This window comes from Panthera onca, chromosome C2 (assembly GCF_046562875.1).
Source record: "Panthera onca isolate mPanOnc1 chromosome C2, mPanOnc1 haplotype 2, whole genome shotgun sequence".
Lineage (NCBI taxonomy): Eukaryota > Metazoa > Chordata > Mammalia > Carnivora > Felidae > Panthera > Panthera onca.
In genome coordinates, this window is record NC_138347.1 from 23,919,359 (window position 1) to 23,940,439 (window position 21,081).

A 21,081-nucleotide genomic window follows, 5' to 3' on the forward strand; every position below is an offset into this window, starting at 1 on the left:
ATGAACTTCAGATGGATATGATATGCCAACGTAGGTTCATCCATTGTAAAAGTATACCATTCTTGTGAGTGATGTTGATAATAGGGTAGGGGGAGGGCTATCCATGTGTTGGGACAGGAAACTATACTTTCCTCAATTTTGAGGAAAATTAAGGAAATCTAAAACTACTCTAAATAAAATCTTATAAAAATGTTGAAGAATATTAATGTGACTTTTATAATAGGATAGGTTTATGGAAGGAAAAGCAGTAATCAGTCATGAAGATGAGAATATAGGAAGAGAATAAATATACGGACAGACTTATTTCTTGAGTGATGACCCGGTTCAAAAGACATACACAGCATGGCAGGTTTATCTGTTAACTGGGATTCTGATAGAATCAATCCCAACTATCTCCTTCTGTAATGGGTGTTGAGGACTATTACCTGAAATCTATAGAAATCTGCATCTGAGGAATATTTGTGTGTCTGCACTGGCACTCAGTGGAATTAGTTCTCACGTCATTTTAGAAACTTTACATGTGTGGTTGTGTTTGTGTGTCATGTGAGTGTGTGTTTAAGGAGTCCTGGACTAGTGTGCTTGGGAGAAATTAACCTATTCCATTAACCATGCTACCTAAACACAGTCATCACTTACTTAATGAGGAATTAGCAACTGGAATAGAAGCTCCCAAATTAAAGATTCACTTTACACTTTGTAAGAAGACTGTTTATTTATTCTCAATATTTTCTTCTTTTATCTTCATGAGAACTTGGGTAATGTGCCCGACATCTCATGGAGTTCAAGTATTGGTTCCATATAGTAGCAATTATTTGACTGCCTGATAATCAAGTTAGCAATTACTTGACTTCCCAATCCATAGTATTTGCAACTCCTGAGGGCAGGGGGTCACATTAAAATTTTTATAACTCTGACACTTAAAATGGTAACATAGCTAACAGAAGTTCTTAGAAAAGATTTATTGAATTAACAAATAAATCTAGAAATAAAATACTGGAAACTATCGATGACATATTTTAGCCACGTATCAGATAACATTTTCAAGAGCATGGTGTTGGAAGTCGCAGTTTACCATCTCTGTCCAAGATCTCAAAGGCCAGGTACTGTGCCCCGCATAATAGAAAATACTAGAACACAATTAATCCAAGGGGAATCTACTTCATGACAACTCCCACACCTGGAAGTATATTGCAGTTAGGAACTACTTGAACATGAAAAGTGGAATGACCTTAATTAGTAAGATATAAGAACTTAAAAAAATGTAAAGTAATTGTACATAAATGCAATAGGAAACCATAGATAAGGGTGTTACTACTCAAAGAAGGAACTGCATTAAGACAATAAATGTTGAAAAGTCAATTCACTATCCATCTTTTTTCATTCCAGGGCCCACGAGAATATAAAAAGAAAGGTTTCAAATTCAGAACACTTTCAAGAAACAGAAAGAAACACTTAGGACCCTGTTCTTTGACATTTATGGTTAAAAACATAGCTAAGTGCTCTTTCCAAGCACTGATTTCCCATCACCTCTCCAAACACTTCAGTTATATTTACCTTTCCATGAGATTAGAGTTTGGTCAGTACACTCTGTAGAATAAACTGAAAAATGCTTAACACCGTCCTGACTCACAAATGGTGTTAAATAAAGGCTGTACAAGTACATGTAGTTAGTTCATTGACTTCTTTAAAAACTCAAGCCTCTGCTTATTACTGCTATCACAGAGAACCCAAGTCTATCTTGAAAAATATTTTTGTAGTGAAAGCTTTTATAAATCCTGTAATATAATTTAAAAAGTAACATCATCAATGGTATAAAGGCTTTGCATTCTTAAAATATGTAATTATTTTATTTAGAACTAAGAATTGAGTGATAGCATTTTTGTTTTGGTTTGGTTTTGACGGGAGGGGGAAATCAGCTGAGAGGAACCTACTCAAGATTAGTAACTCATTTGCATAACTGGGAATATATGTAAACCAAAAGGAATTGGGGATTATTTAAATGTCTTTGTTTCAGGTGGTCACTGAAGTTCTTCCCTCATACTCAGCCAAAGTATGCAGTTAAAACGACAATTTTATTCTAGCACTGCATGGAATACTGACTGAAAGCTAATTGGCAGTTTTAAAAAAATGAAAACCTTTTGTGCAATTTTGCAACACAAGTTTAGTTATGGGTGTTTTGATGCACGCTGGAGAACAGTGTTGAATTGTTAACATAGTGTTAAATCTGTAACTGTACATTTGATCACGTGAATGTAATTTAGATATTAGATGTCTGTGCATTTCAGTAAGAAATACATTAATGGAATTAAGAAAATGGACCGTCCCTTATGAGAGCTTTATCAGAAGCCTTGTGACACTAACAAATTAGCTCACTGTTACAGTGGCTTAAACAAAAGATACCTTCACTGTTGTTTTGGGTGTTCGTTCTGTGGTATATGACTCAGAGCTGAGAGAACAGCTTCCAGCTCAAGGTCCAAAGAAGTCATAACAGTTTCCAATATCTCTCAGACAGAAAGGGACAAAAAGCTAAGAGAGTACATGTGTTACTTTTAAGAGCATGAACCAAATGGCATATATCAGTACTTTCCAAGGACCTTTGGCCAGCACTGAGTTACATGGCCACAAGTAACAAGGGTAATATGAGAATGCAATGTCAGGCTAAAAGTCATATGCCCGAGACAGAGAGAAAGGAGTATTTACGGATAATCAACAGCTGCAGCCAAAGAATTACTTCCAAATTGTTAAGTCAAAATTCATTAACTTTTTTCCATATCCTCCCTTTATGTGTCTCAGGAACAGATTCTAAAGCATCACTGAAAAAATAAGAACTATTTAACTCTTATGACTACGTTTGTGTTTTACCCTCTGTAACTTTGCCCTTGAAATGCAACTATCCTATAAATCCTTAAACCTGTATCAAACCTAGCATTGTCTTCTCATACCATGTTGTTTCGACATTTTTCAATTTACCTTTTTTCTGCTATAAATTCAATATTCTCAAAATCACAATCTACAAAATTTTTTGAAACTTTTCATGATCTATTTCCTCAGTAATCCATCACAAGATTCTATCTCTATAACTCCAATGATTCCTCTTTCACTAAATTTATTAAAAACCTCCTTATCCCTCAGATGTCATTAGTCTCCTATTTCTCTGTAGGTCATTGTTTGTCTCCATTATTGATTCTTTCTCTTTTGTGAATCCTTTAAGCAATAGTGTTCTCCATTTTCAGACTGAACCACTGGTTTTTTAAACATAGCTCTGTTGGGTACTGTCATTATTTCCATGATCTGTATGACATCAACTCCCCCAAATCTGCAAATTTATTTAACTGCCCTGTTCCATACATAAGTGAGTTTTGAAAAACGTAAGAATTTTTTTGTCTTGTATTCTGCAAAATATGTAGCTAAACCACTTGTTCATAAATGTGGAGTTGTTAAAAAGCAAATTTAGCACCAATCATTAAGCCTAAATAGTCACCTACTTTTCATGGGTGGCCTGATGAGGCAGATCTTTTCCCTGCATAAATGCAAAATCAGTTCCTAGTTGTTTCTCTTTAAAATTTACATAGCATTTAGCTGGAGGACCACCTTTGTCCAGTAACGGTCACATAAAATGGTCATGTTACCCAGCCTTAAAAAAGAACAGGCACTTTGGCAAGTGTCTGTTGTGCGTATAGGTGATGGTGAGGGAGGAGATAAAGCTTCCGCTTTGTTAAGTAGAAACCAGAAGCCTTCTGTGAGGGAACGGACAAAAACTCCTGTCCACTGAGTGTCAAACTTAAGGAACCTGGCTAAGATGGAACTGTGTGAAACCAGGTGAAGACCCTGAAGGAAAAAAAGAGCCCCTGGAATAAAATTCAGGGACACATAAGTGGGATGAGTGGGAAGAATAGATTTGGTTAGGTTTGTGAGGCAGAGATCCTAACCAATTAGTGACCTGAGCCAGTTTTTCTGGGAATAAATTTGTGCCAAGAAGGGGATATGTAAGTGAATCAAAAAATTACGAACTTCAGAACCTTGGCCAGTTCGGCATAGCACTATCCCAACTACATCGTTGGGAAATGGGATGTTTCCTACAGTTGTAGGAGCAGTCACTACCATGAAGGTTACAGGAACACTGAGGTGGGGATTTCTATCCATTTCAGTGGTCAAGCTTGTGGTATTATTCTCTGAGATTCCTGGATGTGTGGTTTGGTGTCTGCCCTTACCTTTACAAAGTCCTTGGCCATTATTATTTTAAATATTTCTTCTGTTCCATTCTTTTTCTGGTATTTAAGTTATACATCTATTACATCTTTTGCTAGTGGTCCACTAATGTAAACACTCTGATCAATTCTCTCTCTTTTTTTTTTTTCTCTTTGCATTCCAGATTGGAAAGTTTCTACTGACCTCTACTCAAAGCTCACTGATTGTTTCCTTAGTTTTGTTAGGTATACTGATGAACCTGTTAAAGGAATCTGTAGTTTGTCACAAGTTTTTATTTTTGTTTATAATTCTAGCATTTGCTTTTCATGCTTTTTAGAGTTTGCATGTTATCTGCTTGCATTACTCATCTGTTCTTGCATGTGGTCCACTTTTTGTATGATGACCTTGAGGATACCAGTTATTTTAAATTCCCTTTCTAATAATTACAACATCTGTGTCATATCCAAGTCTGGTTCTGGGGCTGCTTATTTCTTCATACCACACTTTTTCTTGCCTTTTGGCATGCCTCGTAATTTCTCTTGTTGAAAACTGAATTCGTTATATATAAAAAGTGAGGTAAATAGGACTTTAGTGTATTTGTTATTATGGCCGGGAACTGGCTATAGCTCTAGATGCCAGAGGCTTCCAAAAGCCTTAGAATTGTTTTTGCCTCTCTTTTTGGCCTTGGGGTTTCTCTATGTATTGCCCCTTCCCCGCTTGGTGTGCTCGCTCTCTCTTAAAACAAATAAATAAACTTAAAAAAATAAAAGTAAGTGCTGTACTTAATTTGGTAAAATATTGTGCTTAATTTGGTAGCACATTTCCTACTACTGAGTACAGAGCCTAGGCCAAGAGTTCTCTGAGGCAGAGGGATTCTGCCTCAAGTCAGTGCAGAGTCATAGGGGTGAACAGGTTTCTTGTCCCTCTTCCTCCAGCAGATGGCTTTTGTCTCATATCAGAACAGTGTCTGGTACACAGACATGCTGTTTGTCTCTCTGTGAGAGTCAACCACTACCTTAAACTTAACACAGAATCCAGTGTGCAGAGAGCTTCCTCTAAGTTCTGCTGCTTTTACCTGGGAAATTCCTGCCTGTCTCCATCATGGAGGGACTTCTCCTTCAAGCCTCTTACCCAACCACCAACTTTCCTTGTGAATCATTGATGGAGGAATATAGAAATGAGTTGTTGAGTGGTGGCTGGCTTCCCCTGTTTGGGGAATTTCCTGGGATTCTAAACCCTCAAGCTAGCCCACATCTATAAGACTTTGAAATTTCAGTTGCTTGATTTCCTGCTTCTATGGTGGGCACCTCTTCTCCCTTCAGATATGCTTAAAGCAATCCACCTCATTTATCTAGTCTGCCCACCCTACCTCTCTGAATTGGCTTCAACTGGATTCACCCATTCTTTGGATTTCATTTCACCAGGGGGCCTTGCAACCTTAGTCATCTGATGAGCTTAAAAAGAAAAAAAAAAAAAGATTTTGTAGGCTACTGAATTTTTTGTTGTTTTTGTTAAAGATGATATGGTATTCTCCTATTTTCTACATAATAGGAAGTAGAAGGCCAAGCAAAGCAAGCATGCTTAGATTTTTATTCTAAGCATTTCCAGACATAATGACTGGTATTTACATAGAAAATATGATTAACCATCTCCACAGGATAGTAAACCATTCTTTTTAAAAATTAAGTATGTGCATATGTATATGAATATATATATTCATTTTTATATGTTCAGCTTATTGGACAAGGTAGGCCCCTTCATGGTCACCACCTGCTAATTACCAGATTCAGTGTCAATTCCATAACTTTATGCTGAGTGCAGTAGGGAATAGACTCCACTGAGGAGAGTGAAAGCTCACAAAAACAAGGTCAGCAAGAGATCATCCCACTGTTCCCCAGAAATATGTCTTGTGGCTAAGAAGCTCTACTATGTGTGCAATATGGGGTCAAGTTCATGAGGGAGTACAGTCCCCCTCAATTGTACTTCTTTTATAGGAAATGATGAGAAAGTATCAATTTGATGAAAGAATACGCAGGCAGTTTGGTTCCAAGCAAGTCTGGGTTCTGTTATCTTACCCAAATTTGCTAATCACAAACACATTTCTGCTAAGTAACTCTGACAACTCTTCTTCTTCCAGTACTACCGAGTGTTCCCTGACCAATAATGCCCCGTCAATAAGAAGCGTTGTATCCTACATAAAATTAACTGCTGCCAAACATGCACACAGGTTTGTAGCAGAAGCCCATGAACGAATCTTACTTAAAGGATAGTAGCACATGCACCCAAGCACACATATCTGGAAGGCAAATAGGTTAGAGTCTCATTTAGATATTATGGAAACATGAGAGCTTTGGGGAACAATTTTAAATTTAATAATATAATTAGCTATAGCAGAAAGCTACAAATGAGATCTTCCTGTAAAGGAACTCGGTAAATTGCATCAAGATAACCCTAGTTGTTATTTAGATGCTTAAATAGAATTCTTTGAGAGAATTTCTTACGTTTTACTCTGTACCCCTGCTTTATTTCTCCATTACGATGATTTTATAGTGAACATGCCTGCTTGTAAAGTAATTTTAGCAAATGTTTAAAAGTATCTTCCGGGCTGAGTGTATTAAGTTTTATATAAGCTGTGTTTTCGATGTTCTGCTTTATTGCGACTATGTCCATGGACCCTATAGTGTTTATGTAAGCTGCAGGCTACTGCCATCATCTTTAGAACATCTAGCCAACTGCTTTTATGTCTTTAAGATACTTTAACAGCCAAAATAACATTGGCAATAAGCACATCAGGAAATAAAGATACATTTCAGGAATGGACTTCCCTAAAATTCTGCCTCTCTGATGGTTGAATAGGCCCATAAGTGCTTTTGTAGCTTTTGCAGATAATCAAGAATGGGATTTCTGTTCAGATTTTTATTCTCAGAAGGAGCTTATTTTCACTTAGGAAAGAGAATATGTTCTGATAAAACCATATGTGTGATGGTTTCACTGTGTCAATGTTTATGGCAGTATTTGGACTTCTTTGATTGTTTTTGGAGGTAGGGGAAAAAGACTGGTTAATTTGAACAGCTTCTAATTTACCTAAAAATTTGGGCTCGTTCTATACATTATCCCTCCTAGAATTCACAGGAAACCAAAGAAGTATTTAAGTTCCATATATTTATTTCCTTTCTCCCCCTAAAATTTCAATCAATAGTATTATGCAATGAGAAAATTAAAATAATTAAAAATGCTCTGATTTATAAAATAAAATGTTTTAGAATTTTATTTTTTTTAATTTTTAAAAAGGTTTTTATTTAGTTATTTTGAGAAAGAGAGACAAGGGCAGAGAGAGAGAAAGAGAGAAAGAGAGAGAAGGAGAGAGAGAGAGAGAAAGAGAGAGAGAGAGAAGCCCAAGAAGGCTCTGCACTGTTAGCACAGAGCCCGATGTGGGGCTAGAACTCATGATCCGTGCAACCATGACCTGAGTCAAACCAAGTCGGACACTTAACCTACTGAGCCACCACACAGGCGCCCCTTAGAATTTTAAAACAGGTGTACACAACAGAGTTTTGGCAGAAACCTAGGCGTCTAAGATTTAGAAGACTGGAATAGGAGGATATTATAACTGCTTTTTCATTTTCTAATCCTCTACATTTTCTGTGCATTTTATTTGTATATATGTGTATTTAATTTTGTAACCTGGATAGAATTAGATACTAAGAATTTGAATTCTTTATCTTTCCATTGTTTATTCGTTAGATTTCATCTAAAGCAACAAAAATTCAGAAGTACATTTTTGTATTTGAGTAATATAGCAGATGCAAACTATAACAACTGCAACTACAATAACTTTCATGGTGATGGGCACTAACAAGGACAATGAAATAAATGACTTAGCCTGAGAAAAGAAGCGTATTATGCTGTTCCCAATTATATAGCAGTCTTTGGTTATTATGCTTATAAATATGTATAAATTTTAAAATGGAATATTCTAGTTTTACAATTCTGCATTACTATAAATATGAATTTTATTATTTTGAGGGGCCAAAAGTGGGATTACATATATTACATTTTTTAAGAAGACTTGATAAATATAAATCTTGACTTAATGGCTAATAATATAAATCAATATTTCTGACATGAATGTTATATACTAGAATATAATTCTTATTGAAGAATTTCAATAGAATTATTTAATAGTAAATGTATATTAGGTGAAATATGTATCTTAAAATTACTGCTATCATGATCTAAGGGAAGGTTAAACTATCTTCTAGAACTATATACTTTTATTTAGCATTGTATACATCATGGCCTCTCATGATATTTAGTGATGACACACAAAAAAGAGGCTTTCTAACCACTCATTGTATTCTAAAAGATAATTTTTAAACCTTTCAAATCAGATGCACAAAAGAATAGCACAGCGTACAAAATAAGGAAAGAAAATGATGACATGAGCAAAATAGAGGGGAAACATTTACCTTTTCACTTATACTTGATAAGAGAAGAAAGCAGAAGTATTTCAACATGGCACTTTCCTTTACTCATAAATATTATTGCATATTTGGGACTGCACTGGTTCAAATTTAACTAAATAAATTTTTCTCTCAATATCAGTTTTCTATAGTCTTTGAAAAGTGAAAACAGTGAAATACAGTGACATAAATGGTTAATTCTTAGAGAAATATATATTGAAAACTCAGTCTTTACCATACACTATAGTAGGCATTTGAGATGTAGCTATGGTTGAAGTCCAGGAAATGAAAAAATTCACAGTCTAGAACTATAATAATGACACCAACAGTATAAGCTAGTATTTTTCAATACAAGCTAATATTTTTAAATAATAGGTATCTTACATAAATTATAATAGTGAACTCTCAAAGTAACCCTGTGAGAAGACATCACCAATATATCCACTTTACAGCCAAGAACGCTTCGTTGCTGAAAGTTAGACATGTTCAGAGCTGGAATGTATAACTAGAAGGCCTTAGCCTCTTTAAAATATCTCCCTACTAAATTAGGATTAATTCACACAACAGCCTTATGTTCTGAGCTAGGATTTTTGTGTATATTCTGCTTTTCTTCAAGTTTTTATTTAAATTCCAGTTAGTTAACACACTGTGTAATATTAATTTCAGGTATAGAGTTTAGTGATTCAGCACTTACGTACAACGACCAGTGCTCATGGATTTTTGTGTACATTCTTACTTACATTTCTCCTTTAATAAATCTCAGTGACTGCTGTTTTCCTATTTGAAAATGTGGAGTCAGGTTGTTCAAATCTCAAGATTCCTATTTAATGACTGCAATCAAATTTAGAGAGTCAAAATACTAAATGCAAACTAGAAATCTTGGGGGCAAGAAAAGAGATTAAAATTAGCATATACACAGGAAAGTTAAAAACATGTGCAAAAAAGCGTAAGAGATACACGAAAGATGGCTTACTGGGAAGAGCCTTAAAATAAAGGAATTAGTAGAGTGAACACAACCACATTACCATACAGTTTGGATTAGGCATGGTTGGTCTGACTTTACCATGGCCAATATTTTATTAGAACAAGGCTCCATCTCTATAATGCTCAAAGTGTTTTTAGAGTTAGGAGTATTGCAAATATTGTTGTAGCTTCATTTATGCAGACTTCAGTTTTTGTTTGTTTTTTAATTGAGCTACTTTGGACCTTCTAAGTCTGCTGCTAAGCTAATAATATAAAGATTGAGGAAATGAGCATCCAGGTAGGTCAGAATGGTCTCCTCTCAGCTCCATGAGCTAGCTGCACTTTCTCAAGCCAGACAGTCTAGGGAAGAACAGATATGTATATAAAGGTCAGTTCTATCTTTCTAAGCTTTTTCTTAACCTTAATTGCATTTGATGCCATGATTATTTCCTAAGTTGCCCAAACACAGCTCTGAATCATTTCAATATTTTTATTTCCCTTATAGAATGGCTGTTTTCTAAATATGTCAAAGTCTATTCTTCTCGTTTACTATTATTTCCACCTTAGTTCACATTCTTATGACTTTCTTCTAATAATTGCAGTAATCCTTGATGTGATTTTTCCATCCCATTACACTTTTTTATTCACAGCTGTTTTTAAACCACTACCAATATTACATTTCTAAGGACAAAAGAAAAAAAAAAAACAGCCACAAATACTTGGAATATTTGACTAAACTTACTTCCCCCACTGCCCATTAGAGAAGGGTTGAAATAAAGCCTTGCAAACATCATGAAGTGAACATATTCTGGGATACTGGATGAGAATAAGGAAGTGGGTATGGCTGGAGAAATGTGAGCAGACATGTGAGGGGAGTAGTAAGAGCACCTGTCAAAGAGGTAATGGGGCCAGTTTTTAACAGAACTTTGGTGACGGTGAGGACTTCAGTTTTACTGTGGATCTTTAGAAAAAGAGGGGTGGCATAAGAAAATTTATGTGTCATCAGGATCATTCTGGAGGCTCTATTTTGTAAATAGACAATATGAAGGGTTCAGGAGAAGAAAAACAATTATGACACAATTATAATAATCCATGTGCAAGATGACGGTGGCTTGGCCAAATGGTAGTGGTGAGGGTAGGGAAAAAGAGAGGATTCTCTTGTGGTTCTAAATAAATATCCAATAAGAGCACAAATTTATATCTGTCTTAAAATCATGCAAAATATGGAATGTTATATATGTGTGAGACAAGTAAATAAGAAAACTGACCAGGCTCCTTCTTGTGATCAGTAATGGTGAGAATGCTGAGTCAGAGTGATCAAGTTTGTATTATCTTTGTGTTTACCAGCATCATTTTACAAGTTGTGCATCAATTAAGATTTCTTCAGACAAATAAGACTACTTTACCATCAGATGTTACTGAGTGAAATAAAATGTCACCTGCTTCAGTATCTCTTATTAATAATGGTCTGATGGTTTTCCTTCCTCTTGATTCTCTTTCTCAGTAACAATGAATGCACTGATTGATAATAGGGATAGAAGAGGCAAAGTTGTGAAGAGAAATTGATCACTCCCATAAATTTATTCCATAATACATTTTAATTCAGACATAGTGAAATAGGTTGGAATATCCCACTTCACATGACACTTTTCTCCCTTAATACACATTCCAAATGGAATGTGTATTTGGGGGGTGGGGTGTAATGCACAAATTCTTACCACCGTTTTTTGATATCTTGAATAAAAGAGTGTTCACAATATTAATATTTTGAATTGCCCCTTTGCTTGATGTGATGGTTGATTTCATGTGTTAACTTTATTTGCCATTGGGTGTCCAAATAAACATTGTTTCAGGGTGTGTCTGTGAAAGTGTTTCTGGAAGAGATTAGCATTTGAATTGGTGGACTCAGTATAAATGGCCCTCCCTAATGTAGGCGGGTATCATTCATTCTGTTGAGAGCCTGAAGAGCACTAAAGGTAGAAAGAAGAAGGAATTTATCCACTCACCCCCTTTTGTTTCCTGTATCACAGTTTGGGCTGGGACATCTCATCACATCTTCTGTCCCAAGACTGGGATTTACACACTGACTGACTCAGTTCTCAGGTCTTTGGACTTGGAATGAACTACATTTCTGGCTTCATGGATCTCTAGCTTGCAAATGACAGACTGGATTGTGGGACTTTTCAGTCTCCATAATCACATGAGCCAATTCCTCATAATGTCCCATTAATATATATGTGTTATATACATATATCTGCTACATATCTATATATATTCATTTATTCTTTTGGTTCTGTTTCTCTGGAGAACTCGCATTAATGCACTTGGCATCCTTGAGGCTTTTTATCCCAAAGGGAAGTAACTATGAGGTATCACGATGGGTAAAGGATAGGCATGAATAGCTTTTGGGAATGGAGAATGACTGTTATGAAGGAAGGGATCAGAAGAAAGACTGGCATCATGCTTTGAGACAGGTGCATTCTCAGGTATAGCTTGAGAACAAGTAAATATGAACTTTAAAAACTTGGAGCTGTTCTTTTTTTTCCTCTCCTAATATTCTACATGCCTTGCCTACTCTATGAAAATATTTAGAGACCCAATACAATACTTGCATATTTGTATGCTGCTGTCCTGGAAATTATGAGAGATAGTCTTTTGCTCAAAAACATGTACTTTCTCAAGGAGGCAGCAGAGAGAAGCATATTTCACAATTCAAAATAATGAATTCTTAGGGGATTATAATAAATTCATCTGCAAAAGAAAACCTAGATGCATTTCTGGATAAGCAGATTGAGGAGTGGGAAACCTATTTCTAGCTCTCCTATCACAAACTTTGATAGTTATCAATTTCAGGAACCAATCTATCTGGAAAATACAGCCAAATCTTGAAGAAAGCACCATGATGCTAAAAAAAATATTTCTACAATTTAACTTAGGAAAACTTTGTTCATTCCCTCACCCAGTGCTGCCTTTAATGAGACACAGACTTAGAAAAAATAGGTACTGCTGGATATAATTAAATTGTAGGAAAAAATATTTTTTTGCACTGAAACTAAGTGTTACCTTTTCATAGACTGACTTAGAAAAAATATGCAATTCGCTGTAATGAAATAAATTTTAGTCTATTTGTATTGATTGATATATATTTCTCTGTGGGCTTTCATCTGAAATCTGTTCAACAGCCCATGTGAACTGAAATCAAATGCATCATTAATAGCATCTATAATATATTTGGCAGCAATTGGCTACCTGTTTCTTTCACTAAAGTTTATCCATGGAAGTAAGTTGCTTTTAAAATGAATATCTAAAGGACATTTAATTTAACAAAACAAATGCAGAAACAGGGATTCCTTTGTCACATTAATTTAAAAAACAGTTACTTTCAATAGTATTGTAAAGGTGTTTCAAAACCGTATCAAATCCCTGGGTTATAGTTGTAACCTGCTAATTAATCTGTTATTCAGTTTTATTATCATTCTCTGTGACTACTTCTTCTTAATTTACTGAATCTGTGTTTGTATCATCATGACTTCCCTTACCAAGTTGATATATATTTCTAGAATGAAGCAGATCATCTTAACTCTCAAGGTCTTATTAATTGGTTGTTTTTTGTTTTGTTTTCTATTTTTGCATTGTCATGGCAAAATGACAACTGTGGAGGAAATTTATACACATTATACATTGAATCTTTTTACAGTAATATGTCACATAACAGTAGTAGCCTATCAACTCCAACTCACTAATGTGCAGTTAAAAGGAATATCAGATCATTTTGCATTCTTCAGGATGTCAGCACCATATGTTACCACTAAATAATTATGGGTGGTGTCAGTTCTGTTAACTGGGACAGAGTAGAACTCTGGACTCTAGGAGTCAGCGAAGGATGGTGAGTTATGGCACATAACCATCACAAGAGAAATGAAAAATCAATTGACTTGGATAGAGTGTTCAAATTTCCAAACTTGGCAAAAAGACAAATCTATGCACATTATGGAAGAGTTCACTTACAGAAGGCCAAACTGATTTTGGTCAAAGAGAATGTCGTAATGAAAATCCAATGACTTGGATCTAAGCATGTAAAGAGAACTAAATTCTCACAGGGGGACCCATACAATTAAAGAGGCAAAGTGGAACATGAAATCTAAAGCCTACTAAGAAACATGCAATAAAAACGTATGTTTCCAGATTAGGTGTCAAAGACACAAGTTTGTTGCACATATGGTAACAATCATGCTCAGAGTCTGCTCTCAAGAAAAGAGAGGAAAATTTTTCATATAATTACAAGAGCCATTATGTAATTTTTGGTAATAGGTACTAGGGTCAGGTGTAGAGGACTGAAAAGAATCCTATCTCATTTATAGGCAATGCCTTTCAAGGACCTCCAGGCTTACCTCCCCAATATCACCTTCTACAGTCTCCTCTCTCTGTATCAAGAACTCTTGTGTCCTTGCCATTCTTCATGTTCCAAGAACAGTTTCAATATGGACCTCTGAACTTTCTTTCTCTCTCCTCCCCCAACTAATGCTTTCCCAAATGATATGCCGAGCTCACATTATTTCTCTACCCTTATTTCTCTAAAGTCTCTGCTTGAATGTTACCCTCGCATGATACCTTTAATGGATACCATATGTGCAAACTATAACCCAAAATAAAGGAGGGATATTGATTCACATTAGATTTTATGTAAATGAGAACTAGATCTTTATTTAGTTCAGCCATTGAAATTTCCAGGTTGCACCAATGTCCTAAATGTCTTAATATTGTCTGTCCCTTCCTTCTTTCAAGCAATAAGATAAAATCATATATGGCTGAGTCCAACCACTACAAGAACTGATTTTGAATCCAGTTTCTATAGAATGAATGTATATGTAAAGTCAAGATATTTAATTCACTTGAAAGACATTTACCTTCTGTAGGAAATGCAGAATAATATAACATTTGAAATGTGCTTATACAGGCATGTAGATTAAGATTGGATTTGTAAATCATATTTATACTACCTTCTTCTCCTTGAGTAAGTCTTAAGGTCTTTTGATTGCTCACTTTCCACTTTTTGTAGATGAACTAATAACACTGCATCAAAAGCTTTTGGCAGAAATGAAGTAAGATGATATTTGCAAAACCTTTAACATAGTATACAGTCACTAAATTACATGTTTTCATGATGTCTTGTAGGATTATAAAGTAGTAGCAGTACTAAAATGACAATAATTACATATGCTGTACGTATAGGAGTACTGTGAATAGTAAATTATATATTTGAAAATGCTCTTAAATGTATATGAGGTGTTATGCATTTTTAAAGATGTTCTTTGGGAGTTTTGCCTGAAGATTGTGATTAAACTTAGTTAATTGTTCTGGCCATATATGTGAACACATTCTTTACGGTATAGGCTTCTTCCTTCTGTATTCATTATTTGGCATTGTTATTTTTGAACAGTCTATGGACATATAGAATTTGGGGGGAGTGCTACCTGAATAATTTTGTGTTGTATGTGCTCATTGTATTGAGACAGGGCAAGATTTTGTTCCCATTTCTTTATTCAATCAAAGCAGTTCGACTTTTATGGATTGTGTTAGTATTAACTTTAATTTTAAAAAATCTTCAAACTTAAAAATAAATTACCTTTCAGTAATAAACAGAAAACTGTATAGTTAAACTCTCCCATAGATAATACCTATAAAAGCTATATAGAGTATTAACAATATTGTAGGGGAATGTGGGTGGCTCAGTTGGTTGAGCATCTGATTCTTGATTTCAGCTCAGGTCATGATCCCAGAGTTGTGAGATCAAGTCCTGCATTGGACTCTGTGCTGAGCATGGAGCTTAAGATTCTCTCTCTCTCTTGGGGTGCCTGGGTGGCTCAGTTGGTTAAGCCTCCAACTTCGGCTTAGGCCCCTTGCAGTCTGTGAGTTCAAGCCTGCATCAGGCTCTGTGCTGACAGCTCAGAGCCTGGAGCCTGCTTCGGATTCTGTGTCTCCCTCTCTCTCTGTCTCTCATGCTCTCTCTTGCTCTCAAAAATAAATAAACATAACAAAATTTTTTAAAAAAATCTGTCTCTCCTCTTCCGCCCCTCTCCCCTACTAGCACCCCCCCCCAAATAAAATAAGAAATATGTTAATTAGGTATTGATCTAAAACAGGAAGAATCTTGAGAAGGATGACCCATAAAAGACAGGAAATGCACCATGTGGGATTTACACATTTTCAGGATTTTGCTGGAGGGCACTCCCTGATTTCTGTGGTACAGGGGGTAGGAGGTCAGACTTTGAAACTGGTATATTAGCTGGGAAATTAAGGGGAAAAATCCCTTTAAAAAAGCAGTTGCACATGGAATAAGTGCCAAAGTGTACATATAAAATATGCAAAATTCATGATTAAAAACTGATTTAGTTAAGCATTAATAAAATAAAGAAAGCAGTGAGAAGCTGGAAAAAATGCAGAGTTTCAGTTGCTGACCATCATAAAAGAAACAGAGCTTGAAGTTTGAGTCCAACTAATTCAAACTCACTGCTTGAACAAATATCAGTACACTTAAAGAGAATATAAGTAAATAGAACCAGAACCACACAACATATTTACATTGCCCAACATGCAATAAAAATACTAGTAGTCATGTGAAGAATCAATAAAATAGGACTCATACTCAGAAAACAAAGAAGTCAACAGAAATGATTCCCAAGAAGACATACATGCTAAAATTATCAGAGAAGGGATTTAAAGCAGGTATTATAAATATACTCAAAGTCCTAAAACAAAATTTATTTACAATGAATAAATATCTGGGGGAATATGAGCAATAAAGCTAAAAAACAAAGGAAACTCTACCAAAAAAAACTAAATTAAACAACATAAATAAAATTAAAAATTCCTTGAGGGGCTAAACAGCAGGGAAAAAAGTCCATGAATGCAAAGATAGATCAATAGAACTCCTACAATATAAAAAAAATAGAAAATAAATATATTACATTAACAAAAACTCAATGATCTGTAAGGCAATTAAAAAAATCAATAGAATTATATTATTATTATATGTAGAAGAGGAAGAAAATGAATATGAAGAAAAATTCAATAGTCAAGTGTTCTAAGATAGGTGTATTTATACTCCCAAAAGAAAAAAGAGAGGATATAGAAAAGTAACTTTGAAAAAAAATAACAGCTAAATGTTTTTCAAATCTGATGAAAACCCTAAACGTATGGATTCAAAAATAGTGCACTATAAACTGTGTAAATGCAATCATAGTAAAGCATATCAGAGTTGAAATGACAATATCCAAAAATAAAGAGAAAATCTTGAAAGAAGCCACAGGAAACTGTCACATTATATAAGGGGGTATAAGGATATAAATGACAGCTAACATCATCAGAAGCAATAGAGGCCATTCTCCATTCAAAGCTACCAAAGCTTTTGGACAAATGGCTGATGCCAGGACCGCCACATATAAAATACTAGATGATATTATTACATCTTGTTTGGGTCAGGACATGAAAAAGTTCAAGGAAGAAACTAGGGGAATTCTCAGAAGGATCCAAAAGTCAGCTAGAAGAGCTCCTACTAACCATATTAAGGACAGTTTAATGTCCCACTGAATAGAATGCAAATGTATGAGTTGATATAAATATATATACACACACATATACATATATAGAATGAAAATCTCTTCCTTACAGAATTTCAACTAAACTGTATCTACAAATATAGTATAAAAATAGTTGTAATTTCAGTAACAAATAAATTAGAAATCAATGGTTACCAAAACAGTTGAGTGATACTTTGACAATGAGCAAGACATCTGCATAGTTGCTAAAGATATTCAAACATTATTTAATAATTATAGAGAGAAAAATAGTAACTTTATGGTGGAGAACATGGCAGATACCACCTTAATCTGGTCACCAATCTGGACCTAACTAATTCCACTAAGAGAAACAAAGCAAAATCATATTTCCTATACAGTACCCTGAAAAAAGATACATTACTTCCATGGTATTCCTGCTATCACTCACACACACACACACACACACGTCAACTACAAGGAAAGAGCAGGCAAACACAAACTGATAGATATTTTACAAAATAACTAATTTCTCTTCAAAATATCAAGGTTAAGATACAAAAAAAAAAGGTTGAGAAACAACTCTGGAAAAAAGAGACATACATGAGTGAGTCACATGATGATCCTATGAGATTCTGGATGGGACAAGATAGGTACTAAGGATAATATTGGGAGAACTGGTAAGATTCCATTACGGGCTATGGGTTAAAATTGGAATACTATGAAATGATGGAACCATTTTTCTTGGGGACAAAATTTATATTGGCAAAAAACCCTCAAGCAATCAAAACAGTATTTGAATGTAGTATCTTAAAAAGCTTAATGGGAAAATCTATGATGAACAAAGTATTCATTTTAAATAAGTATAAGATATTTATGAGTTTTCCTTTTTGCCTTAGGCTCCAGTATGACTTGGTAAACATTGGTTGTATCAACATTAAATTATGTAATTTCGTCAACCGTTCTAAGTTTATTGAAGAGAATATACTTCCTAGGAAATATATAATGAAGAAAATTGGGATAAAGGGTCAGGTTATCTCTTACTGCAGAGAATAAAAAATGGCCCCCAAAGATATATTAAATTCCTAGTCCCCAGAGCATGTGAATATTACTTTATATTGTAAAACATGTGATTAAGTTATGGATCTAGGAAGGAAGAAGATATCCTGTATTAACAGAGTGGGCCCTAAATGCAATCATATCTCTCTTTACAGGAAAGGGATCCAGATGGAGTTTTGGGATGGAAGCAGCAGCAGTGTAAGAAAGCAAGACTGAAGGGATATGGCCACAAGCCAAAGAATGCAGACAACTACCAGAAGCTAGAAAAGACAAGGAATGGATTGTCCTCTAGAGTCTCTAGAGGTAACACAACACTGCTGAAATCTTTTTTTTTTTTTTTTAATATTTATTTATTTTTGAGAGAGAGACAGAGAGCAAGTGGGGGAGAAACAGAAAGGGAGACACAGAATCCGAAGCAGGCTCCAGACTCCAAGCTGTCAGTACAGAGCCCGATGCGGGGCTCGAACTCACGGACTGTGAGATCATGACCTGAGCCAAAGTCAGACACCTAACCAACTGAGCCACCCAGGCACCCCACTACTGCTGAAATCTTGATTTTAGACCTGTAAATGCCAGAAGTGTGAAATAATCAATTTCTATAATTTCAAACCATCAACTTGGGTTTTAAATCACTAAATGGTAACTTGCTATGGCAATCACAAGAAATGAAATCATTTACCCTTAAATGGTATTGGTGATAGGATGACTGATGATACAGAAGAAGGAGGGGGTGGAGATACTGAGTAGGAAGGAAGACAGAGAATATAACTAAAATGGGGTGCAATGCAAACAAATGCTAAATCTGGGTAGAGTGTATATGAAAGTTCTTTGAACTATCTGTAACAACTGCATGTTTGATAAATCAGAGCCAACTTAAAAAGTTCAATTGGAAAATCTGACATATGTTATTTTCTCCGTTTAAATAACCATGGCATACGAACTTCTTCTCTATATGTATCTTTAAGTCTTATATTTGTCATTTAGCTATAATATTCTTAGTGGTGTTTATAAGCATATTATTATAGTACTCAAAGGATGAATTAATTTACCAAGGGAGAATTCTTCTCCCAGGGAGACCAGCTGAGCTGACTGGCTGCTTACCAACAATGTCTTCTCCAATAGACTTCAAACTTCATAAACGTTAAGGAAAAAGAAAACTATGGCTATTTTTTTCATCAAGCATGATTCCAGGCACAAATAAGAAGCCCATTACATATTTGTTGAAAATAATCAATGAATGGATATTATATATAAATAACCAAAGCAATATTGTTTATTTCTTTCAGAGAAGTTGGTAATGTTTTCTGTCATATTTCTGTTAGTTAGAAATATGTTCTAACTAGATCTTTTCATCTTTTCCCTATGTGTTTGCTTGTGGATTTATTTTTGTAACCTTTCATAATATTCACATCAAGATAATGAAGAGACAGGATTTTTATGAAATGCCACAATAATAAGGCTCTATGGGAATACTGGTTTCTAGAACATAGAGGAGAACCCCAGGGCTCAATCATTTAATGTAAAAGGACTAATGGGACCAAGGATTAAGCATCAAGAAGCTCTGTCATTTTCTATTTGTGACTCTCATTAGTGCCTTAATCTATAATATACCAAATATTATAGTATTTTATTCCATTTAATCATTTTAGTAACTCTTTAAGGTAAATATAATGATACATAATTTTAAGATGATAAAACTGATATTCAAAAGTTTTAATAGTCACCTTCTGTGACACACAGGTCATGTGTGGCAAAAAGACTGGACTTCTGGCTGCCTTTTCTGAAAAGTTAGGCACCTATACACTGTATTATTTCCGACTTCCAAAAAAAAATGAATTATGAGTAGATACTTTCTCAGGTCCCCTTTCAACATAAATTTGAATGACTATGAGGCTTGCCAAAGGTTAAATTAATAGTAGAGAAGAGTAGTACCCAAAGTCTTTGATAGGTTTAGTTTAAACACACACAAAAGTAGTCCAGGTCCTAATTCCATTACCTGTGAATGTGATCTTATTTGAAAATAGTGTCTTTGCAGATGTCATCAAGAATATCAAGAAGAGCTCATACTGGATTTAGGCAGGGCCCAAATGATTGATGGCTCATGTCCTTACACCTAGATGACACCAGTGGGAAGAATGTATGAAGACAGAGGCAGAGACGAAGATGAGACAAGCCGAGGAATACCAAGCATCACCTGTAGCACCCGAAGGAGCAGGTGATCGCTCAGGGCCTCTAGAAGTAACAACTCTGCTAATACCTTGATTTCAAACTTCTGGACTCCACAACTGTAAGAGAATACATTTCCGTTCCTTTAGCCACATGATTTCTAGAACTTTGCTATGGCAGTCCTAGGAAACCAATCACTTGTTTACAGTAGAAAAATTTCAACTCTTAATATTGGGTTTATTTATTTTCAGATATCCCTGAGTATTTTCTTCATGTATCAGAGCAATATTATTTTATGGTATCAATTACGCTGATTGTAAAAAAGACAATTAACTGATAAAATCTTGATTAAAGATATTTGTATTTGTAGAATACAAGTTAAATAGAAAATAATCAAATAAAAGTAAAGCACTGAATTCTAGAACATGCTGTCACTATTATCAATTAAATTAATTAGATTCTAATTTAATTAACCATTTCCTATATTTTAATATATTGGAGTTACTAGTTGTATAAACAAGGGTCTACATAAAGGGATTATTCTGAGGATATTTTTAAAATAAATTTAAACATTTTAGTATATGTATCAATTACTCACTGCCACATAAAGTTACACAAAACCACAGAATCTTAGTAGCAAACAATAATCCATGTATGTTTTTCATATATATGGGGTCATCTGGGTT